At 33.4% G+C, this 7,012-nt stretch overlaps 1 non-coding gene across 1 annotated transcript; it reads right to left on the reverse strand.

Annotated features, from left to right (window-relative positions):
• Positions 1-490: 490 nt before the first annotated feature.
• LOC141687779 (small nucleolar RNA R71) lies at positions 491-594 on the reverse strand. Its single transcript, XR_012561262.1, has one exon. It is a non-coding gene; the product is annotated as a small nucleolar RNA R71 (small nucleolar RNA).
• Between the last annotated feature and the right edge of the window lie 6,418 nt (positions 595-7,012).

Here is a 7,012-nt window from a genome sequence, read left to right on the forward strand (position 1 = left end):
ATGCGAACACGTTCTCAATCACGTAAGGAAACACTGGACGAAGTTTAAGTAGTTGAAGAAGTTTTTGAAGAAGTTGAGAAAGCTGAAGAAGAAGCGATTATTACAATGGGATAACCAGCAGCAAATCTGAAGGCTTTGATAGATTATTCTCAACCGAAGATCAATGACATTCAGTCTGGCATTGTCAGACCATGCATCGCAACTAATACCTTTGAAATCAAGTCTAGCACGATTCAGATGTGCAGAATTCAGTCCAGTTTGGGGGTTCTCCAACGGAAGATCCCAACATGCACATTAGAGATTTCATCGAGATTTGCGACACTTTCAAGTTCAACAAGTTTCTAAGATGTTATGAAGCCGAGGCTTTTTCCATTCTCTCTGAGGATAAGCTAAGTGTTGGTTGTATTCTCCACCACCAGGTTTCTATCACTACTTAGGAGGATCTTGCTCAAAAGTTTCTCACTAAATTCTTCCCTATGGCGAAAACAGCTGTCTCAGAAACGCTCTTACTCAATTTGCGTAGCAATCGGGAGAATCTTTGTGTGAGGCTTGGAGCGCTACAAGAGATGCTTAAGAATATCCTCATCATGGCATGCCTGACTGGATGATCATCAATTACTTTTATAATGGGTTGGGAGCACAGTCGAGACCTATGCTCGATGCAGCATCAGGTGGAGCCTTATGGCTAAGAGCTACGATGAAGCTTATGAGCTAATTGAATTGATGGCTGCTAATGAATATCAGAACCCAACTCAGAGACTATCTCAAAGTAAGGTAGCAGAAATTATGGAGGTAGATACAGCTACGGCTATAGCTTCTCAGCTAAAGGCGTTAATGATGAAAGTGGATTCTTTGGCTAATTATGAGTTAATCAGATCATTAGTGTATGTGAGCTTTATGCTGGTGCGCACGCGACGGGGCAGTGTGCTATATCTCGTGAATCAGCTCAGTTTGTGAGTAACTTTTAGAGGTCGCAACAACCATTCCTGCACTTATCATCCTTATAACCACAATCATCCTAACTTTAGTTGGAGCAACAATCATAATGCGGTACAACAGCCTTATCAGTAGTTTGGAGCCAAGCAATTCAACCCTCCTGGTTTTCAACAACAGTATGCATCAAAAAAACAACTCCATCTTCAACAACAACCGCATGGAATTCCGGTCAATCTACTAATGAAAATCTGAATTTGAGGAGTTGAGGCGTATGTGCAAAAGCCAAACGTTTCTATCAAGACTCTTGAGAAACAAATAGGGCAAATTTCCAATGCTTTGTTGAACCGTCAATCAGGAACTCTTCCTAGTGATAGAAGCTAATTCAGGCAAGATGAAGTCAAAGAGCAATTGAAGGCAATCAAATTAAGGTCTGGAAAGTCACGAGCCCCCAAATTCAGGAAAATGAAGATTTTGAAGATTTTGTTCAGAATGCAGGTGCATCTGCACCTTTGCCAATTCCATAAATGAGATGGAACTGAAAAGGTTGTACAAAGGATGCCGAGGTGGAACTGAAGAAAAAGCTGTTGAAAGCAATCCTCCTGAGGGTAATACAGGGGATAAACGGTCTACCCACCTCCGTTTTATCCTAAAGACTTCAGAAGCAGAAGTTCGATAATCAATTTGCCAAGTTTTTGGAGGTTTCACGAAGTTGCACATTAACATACCTTTTGATGAGCTCTAGAACAGATGCTGAGCTACGCTAAGTTCATGAAGGTATTCTATCTCGAAAGCTAAAACTTGAGGAGTTGGAAACCGTTGCTCTAATGGAAGAGTGCAGTGATTGCTGCAACAGAAACTACCTCCTAAGCTTAAAGATCCAGGAGCTTCACGATACCTTGCACCATTGGCAATCTATCATTCGACAAAAGTTTGTGTGACTTGGGAGCTAGCATCAATCTGATGCCCTTGTCCGTTTTCAAGAAACTTGGACTTCCTGATCCTAAACCTGTGAACATGTCTTTTTAGCTGGCTGATCATTCCTTCACTTATCCGCGATGAGTGTAGAGGATTTATTGGTTAAGATGGATAAACTCATCTTCCCTGCAGATTTCATCATTCTAGAATTTAAGAGATAAAAGATTACCATTATCTTGGGAAGACCATTCTTAGCTACGGGTCGAACTCTTATCGATGTGCAAAAGTGTAATATCCCGTTTTTTTAGAATTATTATAATTATTATTTGAATGTATATATGTGCTTTTATGATTTAGAAGGAATAAAATGGTGGATATTTTATTTCTGTTTGACGAGTTGGTTATATTAAATGGTAATGTCCTAATTGTTAAGTGTTTATATTAATCCTTGTTAATTTTTAAAATATTTACTTAAATGTATTATTTTCAAAAATTATTTGAAAGCCGATCTTATTGATATCGGTAAATTGAAATTGTTTTGTAATATCCGGAAAATATTGTGAAATTATTTTTAACAATAAATAATTATTATGTGATTATTATGGGAGTTTTGGTGAATTATCTAATGATTGATATTTATATTTGGGTGTTTATATGTGATATAGTGTGAGTATTTTTATTTTAATTATGGTATTTTTCTGGTAATTTTTGGATTGTATATGATTTTATAAGGATTTATAGATTTAATATTTATTTTCTGAGTAATTATAAAACTATTTTATAAAGCCGGGAATCGTCCAACTTCAACCGTTTTTGCACTTTTAAAACCCGAAACTCTTCGGAAAACTCTCCTTCCTAACCTAATATGGTAATTCCGGACATTTTCCGTGTTTTAACTTTTTTAATCTGGGTTACGGTTTGACCCGTACGCGTCCCGGCGTATAATTTTCGATACGATAATCATTTCGGTAGATTAATAAAACTCGTATTCCTCGAAAGACGGGATATTTTTACATTATTTTATGATATGGTGTTTTATAGGAAGCTCGGTTTTGATAATTATCCAAATCTGGTATTAAATTGTATCATTTTTATAGTTACTTAGCGGCTAAGTAATCTGTTTTCGGATCGTTTTGCAGTTACTTACCGGCTAAGCAACTAATTTATCGATCCAATACGATCCAACACGAACCATATTCCATAAATATATAGCCCTTTTATTATTTCATTTTGTTCGTATAATCATAATCGTCAGTAAAATTTCATAATTATCGAGAAACCGATGAGTGTTCTTCGCCTTCTTCATAATCAACCTAGATTTGGAAGAGTTACCGAAGTCGGATTTCGACGTACAAGTGGTCAAATTGAAGCTCTCGACGCGTAGAATCCAATTTAATTATCCATATCATCCCAATTTCATCGTATTTTTCTATGATTTTTACAAAAATGGAATTATTTAGTAAAAATATGAATTTTCGTAACCGATTTGGTTTGTCTGATTTGATGATTGCATGTTATAGAGCATCTCTGGCCATTAAATTATATATCATATGTTGAATTTCGAGTTCCATAACATGCTCAAAAGGTTGTTTGATTTTCGGATTAAGTTCTTGAATGTTCTTCGTGTTCTTCATTTTCTTGAGAATCAAATTGAAATTTGGAGGCATTACCGGACTCCGTTTGAAACGCTCTTGTAACTAAATCGAACTCTCATCACCACCCTTCCAAAACACTCATCAATTTAGTGCAGAACCCACTTCAAAATTCGAGTTATTTTCCATAATTCGATTTAATTCTTTAATTTTCCGAAAAATCCAAAACTTTACGATTTCCGTGTTTTGATGATACCATGTTATAGATAACATTTTTCTGATCGAGTTGGTATATTATATGTTGAATTCTGAGTTCAATATCATATAGAAATGAAGCTTTGATTCCCTTGAGTGTTCTCCTGTTCTTGGCGACCCATGACCCATTTCCCGACCCGATTACAACCCGGTTTTCGATCTTTAAAACCCTAATTCCCCAATTCAATTCTGTTTGTACAGAATTTTTTATTTAAATTAATCAAAATCTTATTTATTTTCAAAAAATGTATTTTTCCTTTTAATTATTTTTAGGAATTGTTGTTATTTATTTTAAATTCCAAAATTTATTTATTTTTAATTCCGAAAATTATTTTTAATTCTAAAATAAATCTTAATTAATTAATTAATTAATTTTTGTTTTTAATTAATTATTTAATTAGTCAATTAATTTAAATATAAATTGATTGATTAATTTAATTAGTTATTAATTAAATTAATTGATTATTTAATTAGATTTAATTAATTATTTTGATTTAAAAATTCTGAAAATAGTTTGAGCTTTAAAATATTATTTTCAAATTATGTTTCAAAGCTCGATAATTATTATTAAATTATTTTAAAGTCATATTCGGGTGTTCGATTCCTATTATTTAATTATAAAATGATTCGGAACCCGTTTTAATTCCGGAAAATATTCCAAAATTCATATTAAATAAACCGTTTCGGCCGTTTAATACGAAACGAATGCCTCTAGACTCAGAAAAATACTCCACTTTCATTAAAATACTTTCGAGACCCAAATTCTTTTGTTTCGAAAGTTCGCTTGTTTTACGAATCATTCTGAGTCGATTTTTGATTGATAAATCATATTTTTGACCAGATTTCATTTTTAAACGTATTGAGTCGAACCTTTTGGCGAACTGAGTCATATGTTATATAAATTATGTGATACTGGATTATAAGTTTATATGTTATATGAATTACGTGCGTACATGAGTCAAGAGTCTTGTGTTGGACTGTTTTCTTTGTGCGTGGGCTATCTTATGGGTAGACGATAGGGTTTTTGATGCGCAATTTGTCGAGTAATTATCGGTTTGACAATTAAATTTATATCTTTTAATTAAAGATGCGGATCATTCGATTTGATCAGGACAAGATGTGGAGAAAGAGTGAATGGAATGGTGAGGGTTATGAAGCTTCTAGCAATCGCAGGAGTAGTACGTCAGCCAATTGTTGAAATAGAAAGAGTGATGCTTTGAGATGCCAGACTGAGATAATTGCGTTTATATGATGTGACTACATTACTAGAATTTTTTCAATAGACATCAGTCCTTAGACATCGGTTGCTTAGATGACCGATGTTAAAGTTATATTTAGACATCGGTTATTTTAAAACCAATGTTACTGCTTATTTTAGACATCGGTCCAGAAAATAACCGTCGTCTATAGCTATTTTTCAAAAATAAAAACGTTAGTTAGACATCGGTTTTTTTATGTAACCGATGTCTGTGTTTTATAGACATCGGTTATATTTTACAATCGTTGTCGATGGTTAACTTAAAAAAATTAAAAAAAAGCGAAAACTTTCCCCCCTTTATTCCCCAAATATTCCCCGCTTAACCAAAAAAAAACCCGTCTCCCCTAGTTCTTTTTCCTGTCTCTCTCTCACTCTCACTCTCTCTGCTCTTTCTCTTTCACTCTCACCCTCTCTGCTCTCTCTCTCTCTGAGCTCACTCTGCTCTCTGGTTCTCTTTCCCTCTCTCTCCATCTCTCTGCTTCTCTCCCTCTCTCTCTCTCTTCTATCTCTCTCTCTCTCTCACACACACCATATCAGTTTATAGTAAGTACATAGGGTTTTAATTAAACCCCAAATTGAAGAACACCATCAATTAATCAACTCCATCTACGAGAAACCCTAATTTCTGGACAGGTATGTTTGTTCATTTAGGTTTCTATGTTTGGTTAGATTAAATTTGTTCAATTAGGTTTGTTCATAAATTTTAATGGGTTTTTTCCTTTTTTGACAGGTTTTGAGATTCATTGAGCTTCTTAAGGTTTGTACTCTAATTTTCTATTTTTTCTTGAGTTGTTTTAAATATGCATATATATAGATTTACATAAATCTGCATTTTTTTGAACATAAAATAGGATTGTATTCTTGTGTATATATATTTAGGTTTGCCTAAATATATCAATTAGGTTTGATATTTGCAGTGTTTTTTCTGGTTGATATCTTCTGATTTTTGTCCGTTAAAGTTTTTAAGTAATAGTATATTTTTACATTCGATTTTGTCCATTTGCAGATTATCTCATCAAGTCTCGGAATTTGACAGTGCCTGCACATTTTACTTCAAGAAGGAGTTAGAAATTCTTATTCGTTTTCTTTTTCCCTTTTTTATGTATACATTATTTATGAAGGGATTCACCAGTAACCGATCTGTCATTATTTATGTATACATTATTGCTTTGGATTCTTGTTTATGTATCAGATTTAGTGTATCATTCTTTTTAATAGATGAGATGCCATGAATGTACTAGTTTGTCATTTGTGTAAAATCTTTCAATTTTTAAGGGCATGTTTGTTATTAATTCGCACATGAATATGTGCACCTGTCTTGATTATGCTAGTTAACAATGTTGACTTTCTTAGTTTGTTTAGTATGAATTAATTAAGCGATGTGTAACTTATGATAAATATATACCGCTAATTCTTAGTATGAATATGTATTTTAGCTGCATAGTATATCTATTAAAAATTAATAAATATTTATACTAATAACCAAGAAATATAGTATTGTAGAATTATGAGTAGATAATGAATATAATGATATATAAACTTACTCTAATATTTTGATGTTGAAATGACCATCAGGTGGTTAGGTTGTTTTTCATACATTTTCAATTATGGATAAGTCGTGAATAAAAGATAGGTTCTTTAGAATTTGAAATTGGCGTCGAAGAATTCTTGATTTTCGCTGAAGAAAATTGTAAAGATCCTAAAAGAATTCCTTGTCCATGTGGTCGATATGTTAATTTTAAAAAATTCTCACCAAAATCATAAGGGGACATATATACGATCATGGTTTTAGATTGGAGTATGTTGATTGGATTTGGCATGAAGATAAATCTACTAGGAGTACTAGGTCATCTATAGGTAGTACACGTCCTGCTTCAGACCAACATATAGCACTTTGCTGCATCAAAAACTATTGAAGTTTGTGAAGCGGCTTTTAATTCGGGTAATTACAATAAGGATTCATATGATTTTCAGAGGTTTGTTGTTGATGCGGAACAACCTTTGTTTGAGGGAAGCGAGTGCACAAAGTTAGAGTCAATGTTAAAATTGCACAACT

This window comes from Apium graveolens, chromosome 9 (genome assembly GCF_009905375.1).
Source record: "Apium graveolens cultivar Ventura chromosome 9, ASM990537v1, whole genome shotgun sequence".
Classification (NCBI taxonomy): domain Eukaryota; kingdom Viridiplantae; phylum Streptophyta; class Magnoliopsida; order Apiales; family Apiaceae; genus Apium; species Apium graveolens.